The sequence below is a fragment of the Balaenoptera borealis genome, assembly GCF_965194805.1.
Source record: "Balaenoptera borealis genome assembly, chromosome: 11".
Taxonomy (NCBI): Eukaryota; Metazoa; Chordata; class Mammalia; order Artiodactyla; family Balaenopteridae; genus Balaenoptera; species Balaenoptera borealis.
The window spans coordinates 108,569,859-108,584,436 of NC_138868.1; positions in this window are offsets into that span (position 1 = coordinate 108,569,859).

The window sequence follows — 14,578 nt, forward strand, 5'->3', positions numbered from 1 at the left end:
TCTCTACCCTCATGTTCACATGGTGTTCTTCCTGTCTGCATGTCTGCGTGTACTTTTTACAAGGACACCAATCATATTGGATTAGGGGCCCACCCTACTCCAAATATGGCCTCATCTGAACTAATCACATCTGTAACAACCCTTTTTCCAAATGAGGTCACATTCTGAGTTATGTAGGACTTCAGCATATGAATTTGGTGGTGGGAGTGGCTGTGTGCAATCTAACCCATAATGGTGGTAAAGGAAAAAATATTCTAGAGAAGGCAGAGGAGATGGAGATAGATCACTGGTATCCAGGGTGATCAGTGAAACCTTCTTAGATCACGTGGGACTTGACCCAGGACTTGGCAGTTGGCAGGGACTTGGTGGTGGTGAGGCATGGGGGGCATGATACTGGGGGAAAATGTGGTGAGCAAAGATGTAAAGGCGGAAATGTGGAGGTGTGATTAGCTGGATGGGAGAGTATGGGCCAGGGAGTACTTTGGAGGCCCTTGACTGCTCAAGTAAGGAGTTTGCACTTCATACTCTTGGCAGGAAGAAGCCCTTGAAAGCTTATGACGCATACCACAGAGACAAATCAGCAGTCCTAAGAAGGCCTGAAAAATGTAAATATTTGCCCCAGTTATTGAAAATGACACTAGAGACCCCTATTAGTAGTGCATTCACTAAGAGTTACTTTGCAGTAGTGGATTGGATTGTGTGAACTCCTCCGGTGTCCACTCTGGAGCTCTTTGCATATATGCGGCCCCTTGGCTGTTGGACTTAGGATTATGGTCTGTAACCAGAAGAGAGCTTGTCTGTGGGCCAAGTGACCTGGTTTATATGGCAGGCGGACCAGATGAATAGAATACGTAGTGTTCTCAGGGCTGAAGGGAGGATACACAATGGAGATCTGGCAGACTGTGTTAATAGGGAAATGCTGGTGAGGAAGGGGGAGCTCCAAGGAAGGGACAGTTGGCTCACTGAATGGAGAGATGGCAGAAAACACAAAGAGCAGTTTTAAGAAGCTCAGGTGTCACAGGCTGCCGCGGCTCACTGCCTAGGCTGTTCATCCTCGCTCCATTAGAATCTCAACACCTAGGTCATCCAAGAACCAAAACCTCATGGAAAAGTGAAAAATGTACTCAGTCCATCAATCGTTTGGTCTATAGGATGCCAGCTGATTTCAAGGGAAACTACTGTTTAATCTCAGTTGTCAGTTGCCATGGCAGCAAACCAGCACTGCCCTAGTGTCTGACACATCTGACCCGTCACTCAGCGCAACAGCAACATCTGGCACCAAGCAATTCTTGTGGGCAATTCCGCAGTCACCACGGGCTGTGTAGGTTCGGTAATTAACTTGTCATCACCCTCCACTGGTGGCCAGAAATTTCCACCGGTTCTGGATGGCTTAGTTCAGGGTGTGAGCCATGGTGTGGGAAGGTTTTCTTGCCCTGGCTCTTGGAACCAAGCCTGGCACTTCTGTTGGGAGAGTTTGCTGCTTGTCTGTGTACTTTCAGTTATGCAGAGTTCTGCAGTACTATGTTCCTATTACAGAGAGAACCCAAACTCAAAGCACATGTAAGCTGACCAGACCCTTCTAATGTGTAAATACTTAGATTTTATATATAACTGGCATGAGACTCACGGTATGTAAAAAACTGCACTGGGTTCTCTGCACCTGGGTTTCTTTCCCTAAGGTCCCCTACTCACTTGAGAATTGGATACCAAACCTATTTCCTGCCTGTAGTGACCCTTGGCTCTGATTATCCCCCAACATGAGATAACACATGTAAAACACACTTGTTTGGCACTTGACATATTGCAACCTCTGAATAAATGGTGGATTAAAAACAATACTTACAATCACTCCCAAAACAGAGGCTTCCCAAGTCTAGAAATCACCTTGTATTTTGGGTTTCTTATGAACAGTCGTATCCAAATGGTAACCCTGATGGCAATTATCAGGGAAGGAAGAGGTGTTGGCTTCTCTGGTGTGGTCAGCAGTCAGGGTATCAGCTTTAATCGGTGATCAGGAAGGAGGTGTGTGCTTTCCAGATGTGACGGGGATTGGTGGTCCTTCTTGTTTTCTTTCTCAGCTCTAAGTCGTTCAGTAGAAAACTCCAGAGCTAGAAGACATTTGAGGGTAATAGTTGATTGTTCCTAGTTTTACCCATTAAATTATGTCAAGTTAGAGAAATAATCATTCACCTTTTTGTCTGTGGCTTCAGTATTGTTCTGGACACAATGAGATCCAGAGAAGACAGAAGACATGATTCCTGTGATCAGAAATCTATCATTTAGTTAGCTAAAGAAGACATTCATACCCGAAAACAATAAATAAAGAACCTCAGGAAAAGATTTTCAAAACTTCCCAGGTACTACCCAATGCAATCTATAGATTCAATGCAATTCTTATCAAAATATTGGATTGGCCAAAAAGTTCATTCAGGTTTTCTGTAACATCTTATGGAAAAACCCAAACAAACTTTTTGGCCAGCCCAGTACCTTGCAGAAATAGAAAAATTTATCCCCACATTCAAATGAAATCTCAAGGGACCACAAATAGCCAACAAAATCTTGACAAAGAACAAAGTTAAAAGTCTCACCCTTCCTGATTTCAAAACTTACTACAAAGCTGCAGTAATCAACATAACATGGTACGGGCATAAAGACAGACATATAGACCAATAGAATAGAGAGCCCAGAAATAAACCCCTGCATATATAGTCAAATGATTTTAAACAGAAGTTCCAAGACCATTCAAAGAGGAAAGGACAGTTTGTTTGTTTGTTTGTTTTTCAACAAATGGTGCTGGGAAAACTGGATATTCACCACAAAAAAATAAAATTAGACACTTACCTTATGCCATACACACAGATTAACTCGAAGTGGGTAACAAAATCTAAATGTAAGGGCTAAAACTATAAAACTCTTAGAAGAAAACACAGAGAGAAAGCTTATGATACTGGATTTGGCAATGATTTTTGTGGATATGACTCCAAAAGCACAAGTAACAAAAGAAAAAAAATAGATAAATTGGACTTCATCAAAATTTAAAACTGTGTGCATCAAAGGACACGGTCAAAAGAGTGAAAAGGCAAGCCACAGAATGGGGGTAAATATTTGCAAATCATATATCTGATACGGGATTAACATCTAGAATATATAAAGAATTCCTACAACTCAACAACAAAAACAACGCAATTAAAAAATGGTCAAAGGACTTGAATAGACATTTCTCCGAAGAAGATATACAGATGGCCAATAAACACAAAACATGCTCAACATCAGTAGCCATTAGGGAAATCCAAATTAAAACCACAATGACACGCCACTTCTTACCCATTAGAACAACTGTTATAAAAACAAAATGAAAACAGAAAATAACAAGCCTAGTAAGGTAGTGGAGAAATTGGAACGCTTGTGCATTGCTGGTGAGAATATAAAAGGGTACAGCCACTGTGGAAAACAGTATGGCAGTTCCTCAAAAAATTAAACATTGAATTACCGGCAATTCCACTCCTGGGTATATACCCAAAATAATTGAAATCAGGAATTCAAACAGATACATGTACACCAATGTTCACAGCAGCATTATTCACAATAGCAAAAGGTGGAAACAACCCAAATGTCCTTTGACAGATTAGTAAACAAACAAAACACAATGGAATATTATTTAGCCTTTCAAAGGAATGATAATTATGAAACATGATACAGCATGAATGAACCTTAAAGATATTAAGCTAAGTGAAATAAGCCAGACACGAAAGGACAAATATTGTATGATTCCACTTATATGAAGTACCCAGAGTAGTCAAATTGATAGAGACAGAAATGGTGGTTGCCAGGGGCTAGATGGGTGGAGGATGGGAAGTTATTGTTTAATGGGTATGGAGTTTCAGTGTCAGGAAGATGAAAGAGTTCTGGAGATGGATGGTGGTGATGTTTGCACAACAATGTGAATGTATTTAATCCCATTGAACTGTACACTTAAAATGGTTAAAATGATTTTATATTATATTTTACCACAATTTAAAAAAATTCCCAGGGAATCCAGATGAAAAAAAAGAGCAGCCTGGGAGAGAATGGAGAAGGATGGCTTCTTGGAGGAGCAGGGTCTTCACAGAAGTAGTGACTGCAGATTGACAGGGGAAGACTGAAGAGCACTTGTCAAAGGCTCAGAGTTGGGTCTGGTTATGGGAAAAAAATGTTTGCAAACCATATGTCTGATAGGAGTTAATATCCAAAATAAACAGGGAAGTCATACAACTCAACAGCAAAAAACCCAAATAACCCAATTAAAAAATGGGCAAAGGATCTGATTACTTTTCCAGAGAAGATGTATGAGTGGCCAACAGGTACTGTACATGAAAAGATGCTCAACACCAGTAATAATTAGGGAAATTCAAGTCAAAACCACAATGAGATATCGTCTCATTCTTGTCAGAATGGCTATCATCCAAAAGACAAAGCTAACAAAAGCTGATGCGGAGAAGAGGGAACCCTCTTTCACTGTTGGTGGGAATGTAAATTGGTGCAGCCACTATAGAAAACAGTATGGAGGTTCCTCAAAAAATTGAAAAAAGAGCTGCCGTATGATCCAGCAATTCCACTTCTGGGAATGTATCTGAAGAAAACTAAAACACTATGTCAAAGAGCTACCTGCATCCCCATGTTCATAGCAGCATTATTTACAATAGCCAAGACATCAACAGACCAGTGCATAAAGAAGTCGTAAGATATATATATATATATTTGTGACAACATGGATGGACCTTGAGAGCATTATGCTGAGTGAAATAAGTCAGAGAGAGAAAGACAAATACTTATGATCTCACTTATATGTGGAATCTAAAACAACAAAAACAACCAAACTCATAAAAGAAGAGATCCCATTTGTGGTTGACTGGAGAAGGGAGTGGAAGGAGGGGGAGTTGAATGAAAGTGGTCAAGAGGCACCAACTTCCAGTTATCAGAGAACTAAGCACTAGGGATGTAATGTACAATATGATGAGTATAGCTAACACCGCTGTATGGTGTGCAGGAAAGTTGTTAAGAGGGTAGATGCTAAGAGTTCTCATCCCAGGAAAAGAAATTTTTTTGTATCTGTATGAGATGATGGATGTCAAGTAAACTTATTGTGGTCATCATTGCATGATATTTGTGAGTCAAATCATTATTCTAAACTTATACAGTGCTGTATGTCAATGATATCTCAATAAAACTGGAAGAACCCCAGTAGGATCTGGTTAAGATACGTGTGGAGGGTGCAGAGAGGCCTGGTCTGGCAGGAGCAGGAGGCAGGTCGTGGCTCGCTGGGCGATGAGGCTGGATAAACGTGGGGCGGGGGCGGGGGGTGAGTCAGCAGGAGGGCTGCCTGGTGGTGGCTGGGAGAGACCAGGCCGGCACATGCCAGGAAGAGGAAGCATTGCCGCTGTGTTATCAGAGTGGCCTGGCAGAGAAAGAGCAGGAAGAAGGAGACAGGCAGAATGGCCAGGACCCTGCTGAAGCCACCAAGCCCAAGGCGTCAGGGTTCGGGCTAGGGGATTGGTAGGCGTGGGAATGAGAGGCCCTGGTGAACCTTTGCAGCCGGGCATGATCCCCACCTTCTCCTCTTGGTCGCCAGTGGTCGTCTGGGCCCTCCGCAGTGAAGAGCGGAGGGTCAGAGCTTTGAAAATGTGAGTCAGATGTGTCTGAGGGATAGAGAGAGGGCTTATCTGGGGGAGTTTCTCCAGATTATGGTCTAGTAGATGGGAGTCGGGTTAGACGATAACTAGGGCTTGAGTATTAATTTCTCAGTTCACACCATAGCCAGGCACTCTGGAAGGTACACACAACAGTGACCAGGAAGACAGGCACCTGCTCTCACGTGGCTTCCTGCCCTCGGTTTGTGTCATCCCTGTTGCAGTGAGCTCACCTGTGCCAGTGCCTGGCTTAATACCTGGTGTAGAGTAGAGGCTTAAAATGACACCTCTTGTTTTCACTGCTTCTCATGGTTCTAGGTGTCCCATCAAGTCATCCTTCATCACTTTGTCACTGCTCGTGTGTGCTCTTTGCACACACACCTCTCTCCCCTGCTCTTTCTGGGGGCTGTAAAGCTAATCCCGGATCAGCCACAGGCATGAGCTCACCGGGCGTGAAGTGGGATTGACGTTGCCTAGCAACTGGGAAAATAGCTCCCGCGGGCCTCACGGGGGCTCCAGAACCTCATCCCCGGGGCACGTGGGAACGGAAGAGCTTCAGTTGAAATAAAGATACAAACAAACCAAACTGGTCCCCAGACATCACGCTTCAGGCGCCTGTGTCTCAGGGGAATGATGATATTTGCATCCTGCTTAACCACCTTTTCAAGCTCCAACACGTCCCTGCAAGAGTCAGATAGGAGGGATGAGCAATCAGGGCTGGAAAATCTGTAAACCCTGCGCACAGAGATTCACACACACACACACACACACACACACAGCGATGTAGAAATGCACACGCTCACGCACTTGGCGCTGACTTCCTGTTCCGTCCGTCAGCACTGAGTCAGGGGAGCTGGTTGCATGTCAGAGGCCATCAAGCATCCTGCGTGTTTGGATCAGTGAATGAGGACACAAGTCACTCAGGTCAGAGATGTTATGCAACCCTGTGTGATGGATGCCTGCTTCCCTTCCTTGTCTTTCTCCAACACACACACTTCTGTCTGAAAGACAGAAGCCCGCTGTCAGCCATGCCACGTGGGGAGGCGGCGGGTGCTCAGGAACTAATTCATGTCTGCAGCCACGGGTAGTCCTGGTTTGCTTGTGGAGGTGCTTCAGGGACTCCGTTCCTGCAGAGGGATGATTTTAGGGTAATGAGAGATTTTTCAGCAGGATAGCTATGCTGAAGAATTTTCTGCCAGATTGCTAGGTCAGAGGCAGGAGTAGGGCAGAGTGAGTGATGCAGTGACCCCGTAAGGATTGCTTTGCCCCCCTACCCCCCATCCGTGGAAGGTGGCATGGTTAAAAGCCTAGAAAACAAGGCCTGGAGAGATGAGGTCTCCCTCCACCTGTAGGTGATCACTCGTCCCACCAGGAGGAGAGTGAGGTTGGCTGGGCTTTCATACTGCAGGTTAGTGTAGTGGGCCCTGGGGCAGTTTGGCGGGGAATGAGTCCTGGGTCTGCCCCTTACTGGCTATTTGGCCCAAGTCCTCCTAAGGACAGTGAGACTCGTGATGCCTCGTAGGGTGGGTGTGGGAGATATTGAGGGTGTGAGCGTGGTTCAAAGCCCAGACCCCGGAGCCCTGGTAACTTTTCCCACTCTGAAGACCTAGCATTTGTGTGAGCTTTCCTACTTCCAGATCCACAGCCGCTCACCTCGGTGCCTTTATCTGGTAGAATATCATCAGCTCTCCTGTCCCCCAGTCTCTGGCCTTGACTGTTTGACTCTCACTTGATCACTTCCTGTCTTTTGGCAGGTCCTTTACGTCACCATCCCTGCCCCCCACCCACCCGTCATTGTTCTGACCCTGTGACCAACTCCTAGCTTGTTAGAAAATTCTCAAGCCCCAAGCCAACATATAACATTTATAAGATAACTTAATAATGGCAAGGTTTTAAAAATTATTAACCCAATTCATATATGCTTAGACTCAGTGCTTTTACTTCTTCAGTCATAATTTGAGTCTTGGGACTGGGCTAGAGCCAGGGTTTCTGGTTCTGATCTTGTAACATTTTCCTCCTGCAGACCTGAGGTAGGAATTAGGGTGACCCTGAGTGGATTGTGAGCCAGAGCTAATCCAGGATGAATCTGAAATGAAAAGGGGTCTGTAGAAGTGATCATCTCCCCATTCGTACTTCCAATTCACTCCAAATTTCACTCCAGTTTGGCTTTACCCTCACCACTATATTGAAATGGCTTTTGCTAAAGTCGGGAATATGTGCTCTATCTAATGGGCATCTGGGCATCGTTAAGTTTTTTGGACTGTTGTATATTTTAATACAAACTTATATCTATTCAGAATATAAGGTATGTCTAATTATTCAAAGTTCCAGTGGCTGAGATTATCACAAGCATTAGAAAGAGAACGCATACTTTGTAACAAACGTGAGCTTAGGCACAGTTTTACGTACAGTATTTTACCTTCAGGAAATCCAGAATCTCTAGAAATTATTAACATTATAAAGAGGTTGATTTTTTTTTTTTTTTAGAAATTCACGTTCTTTCTTTCTTTATTTATTTATTTATGACTGTGTTGGGTCTTCGTTTCTGTGCGAGGGCTTTCTCTAGTTGTGGCAAGTGGGGACCACTCTTCATCGCGGTGCGCGGGCCTCTCACCATCGCGGCCTCTCTTGTTGCGGAGCACAGGCTCCAGACGCGCAGGCTCAGTAATTGTGGCTCACGGGCCCAGTTGCTCCGTGGCATGTGGGATCTTCCCAGACCAGGGCTCGAACCCGTGTCCCCTGCATTGGCAGGCAGATTCTCAACCACTGCGCCACCAGGGAAGCCCCAGAGGTTGATTTTTATAAGTGTTTCCCCTCAACTTTGGCTAAATGTACCCACATTAAAATACTGACATTGTCTTTGATCCTGAAGGAGAACTGTATAGTGTATAGACTTGCTTTAAACCTTACTCAAGAATGATATTTATGCAAAGCTCTCTGTGAGATATATACTCATATATGTTAGGAAGATAGCATTCTGAATTTTCACATTCCCAGGTAATGTTAACCAGACTAAAAAATAAGCAGAACCAATGCTATTATATATGTCCTTTTGCTGGGAAATTTCTCAAGTAATGGGGTCGCATTCAGGAAATAATCCTCAAAAATATAAACTCTTACACAAAATTTCTCTAAGTAAGCCTCTTTTCAAATTCTTCAGTTGACAGCAATACTTAAAACTCTTTCACTGTAAACTCTTAGCTTGCAATGTTTTGATTTTTTCCTGAATCTTGAACATTCCTAAGTGCCATTAAATATATTATCTTCTGCTTCTTCTTAAAAAGAACTAATGTTCTCAGAAGGATCATTATCAATGTCCTCATCTGATTCAGAATCGACCCCTTTAGCTATTTGGTTCTGGGGCAAGAGTTACCTGGATGATGAGCTTGACCACCTTTGTAGGAAAAATGTCTTCTTCCACATCTGGTCCTCCTCCTCGGTCACCTCCGAGTAACATTCCAGGAAGGCAGCTGTGTTCTAGTCTTAAAGGCGTCTGCTAGAGACATATCTCTCGATGATGCTGAGCTTCCACTTTGAGTAGAAGCATCTAGAACCGTGCCGGGTTTACCAGTTTATTATAAAGGATACAACATGGGAACAGCCGAATGAAATGCAAGAGATGCATAGGGCAAGGTGGGGAGGAGTTTCCACCCCCCCCCCCCCAGCATGTCCACATTCCCCAGCCTGGAGGCTCCACACCACTCGTTTCCCCTTCCTTGTCCACATGGGGCTTTCACACCGCTGACCGCTCCCTCCTGGGACACTCTGTTGCCTTCTGTGACACCACAGGCTTTGGTTGGCTTCCTGCTTCTCCGGCCATTTAGTCTCTGTCTCCTTTGATGGATCTTCTCCTTCTGCCCAGCCTTTAATCTTAGAATTTCTCAGGTCTTGATCTGAGAGCACCTTGTCTTCTCATTTACTTCCCTCTGGGAGATCTCACCCACATCCATGGATTCAAATACCATCCATAGGAAGACTACTCCCAAACTTATGTCTGTAGGTAAGACCGCTCTGCTGAGCTCTGCACTCACACAGGCAGCTCGGGTCCATTCTACCTGCTACCCAAGTCCATGCACATCTCCCTCTCCTCCACCCCATCCTGCGTCCACACTCACTGTCCTCAGGTGGATGACTGTGACAGCTCTGAGAGGACTCTCTGCCTCCACTCCCATGTCCTTTGCACTCAGCCGCTAAAGTGATTATTTATAAATGCAAACCAGACTCTATCGTTTGCCTGTGGGACACTCTTCACTGGCTCATCATTATTCCTAGAATATTCCAATATTCTTTTAAAAATTTTTTTAATTTAAAAAAATTTTTGTCCGTGCTGCATGGCTTGCGGGATCTTAGTTCCCCAACCAGGGATCAAACCCGAGCCCTCGGCAGTGAAAGCGCAGAGTCCTAACCGCTGCACCGCCAGAGAATTCCCAAATATTCCAGTATTCTTAACATGACCTCTTAGGTCTTGAATGATCCCACTCCTGGTCATGTCTTCGGCCCTCTGGCTTTCTTTCGGGTTCTTGAATTTACCATGTTTCTATCCATCTCAGAGCCTTCTCACATCCACTCCCTCGTCAGTTGTGCCCCTTTTATATGCTTGTGTGGTGACATGGACTTTTCCTTCGTGGCTCTTATCACAATTGGCACTAAATATCTGTGAAATTATTTGTTTGTTGTCTGTTCCTCCCACCGAAATGCCCCTTAAAGCCAGACACGTGTCTCTTTTGTTCAACTGTTCATCCCTAATGCTGAGCAGAGTTTTTTTACTCAGTAAATACTTCTTGAAGCACCGAATAAACCAATGAGGGGATGAGGGGATGGGAAGACCCTGGCACCCGGCTTTTGCCTGAACCTCAAAGTGGTTGTTCGGGTTGGTGCCTCTGGATAGAAGTGAAGCCTGTCTTTCCTCCAGATGTGGATTGTAGACTTCACAGGGGGGACTGTCTGTATTAAGGTCTTTGGGCATCCCCGAGGACAGCATTGTGTGTGCATAAGCTTGGTGGCAACCCCGTGAGCCTACAGGGTGTCCAGCTTGGTTCCATTGTGAGGAGGGAGATTGTGTCATTGCTTCACTTTGACAAGTAATGAATTGGTAGCATGATGCTGTGAAAAGAGCAGAGTTCAGGCTCAAGCAACAAATAAACTTGGGTCTGAATCCCAGTTCACCAGCCTATTATCTTGTAAAATCAGACAAGTTATTTAACTTCTCCAAGCCTCCAGGTTGGGTACCTATGTCATTGGGTTGTTGTGAGAATTAAATGATATAATCCACGCTAAGTGCTCAGCTCAGGGTTTGGCACATAGAACTGGTTAAATGTTGCTGTTGTTGTGCTTTATTATCAGTGGTCCCAATTCTCTAACAACAAACAATTATTAGATAACGATTAATAATAATGATTTGACCTTGGCTGGGGTGTTTCCTCGAACTGTAAGAGTATCATCTTTCTTGGACCAGATGACCTCTGTAGTCTCTCCAGCTTTAAGATTCAGTGATTCAGGGAACTTTGAGGACTCATGCATTCTGGAACTCTTTGAAACACTTCCATGGGAGGGGTAAGGATCATTTCTCTTTGCAAGCATGCTCAGTCAGTTGGATTGTCCTGGAAGATATGCAGGAATGACACACAGGGGAGAGGAAAGTCTTGGCCACTCTGGCTTGGTCCTGCCTGGAACCTGGTACTTGTGGGTGGAACTAGAGACAGATGTGTCATGGCAGCCACATTATGAACATCTTACTGGGAATGATGGCAGGAGAGGAACCAGAGAAGCAGGATGACCTGAATTTATTTTCTTGGAAAGAAGATTTTGTTGGCAGAACTCCTGCTTTGCCTCATACATGGGCAGACAGGCTAACGGAGCAGGAGGCATGGGGTTTGAACCACTCCCTTGCTGCTGGCCAAGCCCGAGAGCATCATCTCTAAGACCGTGGACCTTGGCTCCAACTCACACTTGCCTTCTTCAGAGGTCCCGGCTGTCCTTCTGCCCCTTTGGTGATCTGCCATTAATCTGATACATGTGGACTCTGAATCCATTTGGATGAAATATGTGGGAGGAAAAGAAAAGAATGCAGAAAAGGACAGACTTCAAGTGGGAAGAGATGGGGGGTGAAGAATGGAGGTATCCCAGTGTAACAGATAGGATTCTATCCGGTGGAGTGACAGAAAACCCCAAGTTAACAGTGATTTAAGCAAGGTGAAGGTTTATTTGTCCCACGTATGAATGTTAGGAGGCAGATTGTACCGTGTTGTGGCTCCACAATGCTCAGGACCAGACTCCTTCTATGTCCCTCCTCTGCCACCTTCAGCACGCACTTTCCAACCTGTGGTCCAGGCTGCTTGCACTTGTGCATTCTAGGCAGCTGGGAAAGGAAAGAGGGAAGAGGGGAGGGGAGGGCACGTGCCTTCTGTTTAACGGCACCTCCCAGACATTGAACACGTTGCTTCGACTTATATCCCGCTGGCCAATACTTAGTCACATGGCCTCATGCAGCTGCAGAAAGGCTGGGAGATGTGGCTTTATTCTGAATGGCCACATGCTGGCCTAACTTTTGTGGGGTTCTATTACTGAGGAAGAAGGTGAGAACAGCCTGAAGACAAGAACGGCCCCTGTAGAGTGATGTCATAAGAATAGTCACGGTCAGCCTCGGGCGTCGGCTCTGGGGCCAGGCAGCCAGACCTGCCTGGAATCTTCATTCTACAGATGCTAGCCGTGCAACGCTGGCACATTTCTGAATCTCACTGAACATCAGTCGTCTCTTCTGTAAGTCACACTAATAATAACCACTTCAGAGAATTATCACCGGAATTTTAATCGCGGTCATGTTTGTTAATTGCCCGGTATCCTTCCTGGCAAGCAGTTGGAGCTTACGATAAATGTTAATGATGACCCTGTGTGTTTTGGATGGGGATACTCCCCAGGGATGTCCTTTTCCTTTGGCCCAACTGGAAATGAGATTTGTAGCTGGCTGTCATCCTTCTTGTGACCATGACCCACACCCTTCAGAAAGACCATCATTTTCTCTTTAGATAGATCCATCTCTTGCTTGGGTTTTGAGTTCCTCTGGAAGCCAAGATCTCCTGGACAGAATGGAGCCCTGACGTTTCAAAAGTCATAGCTTACGAGAAGAAAACATCAGTGAATTCCCTCTTTAAGAGTGCTTCATTCCCTCAGACGTGCATTTAATTTAGGCTTAATAAAGCAAGTATTTAATAACTGCTTATTAAAACATATCTGTGGCTTGTGGTGTGCCTCCATTTCCATCTTCTCCTCCCCCCACTACCTAGTGGTCAATGTTTGTACTCCTCCAAAAAGATTTTTGTTAATTGCTATTCATTGCAGGAAAAGAACATGCCAAAGGCTACTCCTTCCACCTCTGTCCCCTTGATGAGCATACCCCAGCCCGTGCCCCTAAAATACAAGGCGTATGGTGAACTTGGATATCTGCTGGATGGCTCTCTCTTGCGGGCTGTGCATCTGGCCCAGGTGCTGTGCCTGCAGCTGGACTGAGGCAGGGCTGGGCTCTGTATGTTTCCTTTGCACAGGACCGGCAGTGTCAGGTGTGAGTTCTGATCAAATTGAAGGATAATTGAATGATACTTGACATTTATGCAGAGTTTTGCAATTCATAGAACATTTTCCTATGTCAGTATAAATAACAAGGAAAATACCAACCATTTATTGAATATGTATTCTAAGTATTTCGTATACATTATCTCTAAATTTTACCATCCAGCATGATGGGCATTATTTTATACCAGTTTTACAGATTAGTAAACTGAGGCTCAGAGAGTAGAGATGACTTAACAAGGATGCAAGCTCAAAGGAGGCAATTCTCAAAAGAGGCAAACTTGGGGCGCAAATGATTTTCCTGATTCCACGATACTTTCTTACCTCTTAAGGGAGCAAAGTAGAAGAAAGAAGAAAAGGACAGACTGGGGCCATACAAGCTCTACCTGGAAGGAAAGATTTTAGAACCACAGCTGAAGAGTCCCTGCAGAAAGATTCTGCATGTTCTAAACAGCCCAGGAGCCACTCATCCTTTTGCTGTCTCCCAGACTCCTTTTGAGCTGGGGTGAGGAGGGCAGCTGTCTCTGACGATTACTGGCTAGGAAGGCTGGAGAGAGAGATGCTGTCTTCAGACAGGACAGCTGAAGCTCAGCACCACTGGCAGGTGGTCCCATCAGGAGGAGCTGGCAGGACACCTGATTATTATTAACAATGCCATTTTTTTCCCTGTTTCATGTTACAGTTTCCTTGGCCTCTTTCATTCTCCAATTGTTTCTCTTATGGTGAGATTCATACTTCTTAAGCATCAATACATATGCTTTTTCCTATAATTTTTATAAAACAGTTTCAAAATGCATTATCAATATTACTAGTAACATAAAAACTACTGAGTAGCATTTAATATTTCTGTTATCATTTAGATGTGCTGTGCAGTTGGGCTATTTTGTGTTTTTGATGTTCAATTTTATGGCTTGTTTTCTTTTCCTGTTTGCTTTAATGGTATTGTTTTTATATCTAAAGCACTTACTTATTTTTTAAATTTCATTTTTGTTTTATATTGGAGTATAGTTGATTTACAATGTTGTGTTAGTTTCAGGGGTACAGCTAAGTGATTCAGTTATGCATATACATATATCCAACATTTACTTATTTGAAATACAAAATATTGAAAAACATATGCTCAGAAGATTTCACTCTCATGCATAACTTCTGCAGTCAGTTTTCTTCAGGGAACCACTTTCACTCGTGTCTGGACTCTTCTTCCAATTATTTTTGCAAATACGTGTGTGTATGTATATAAGTGTGTTTTTCGCAGATACTTATCTATTGAAAAGAAGATATTCTTATTTTTTTCCTCATTAAGATAACACAGAATGTTTAATTGTTAAATCAGACTTAACGTGGAT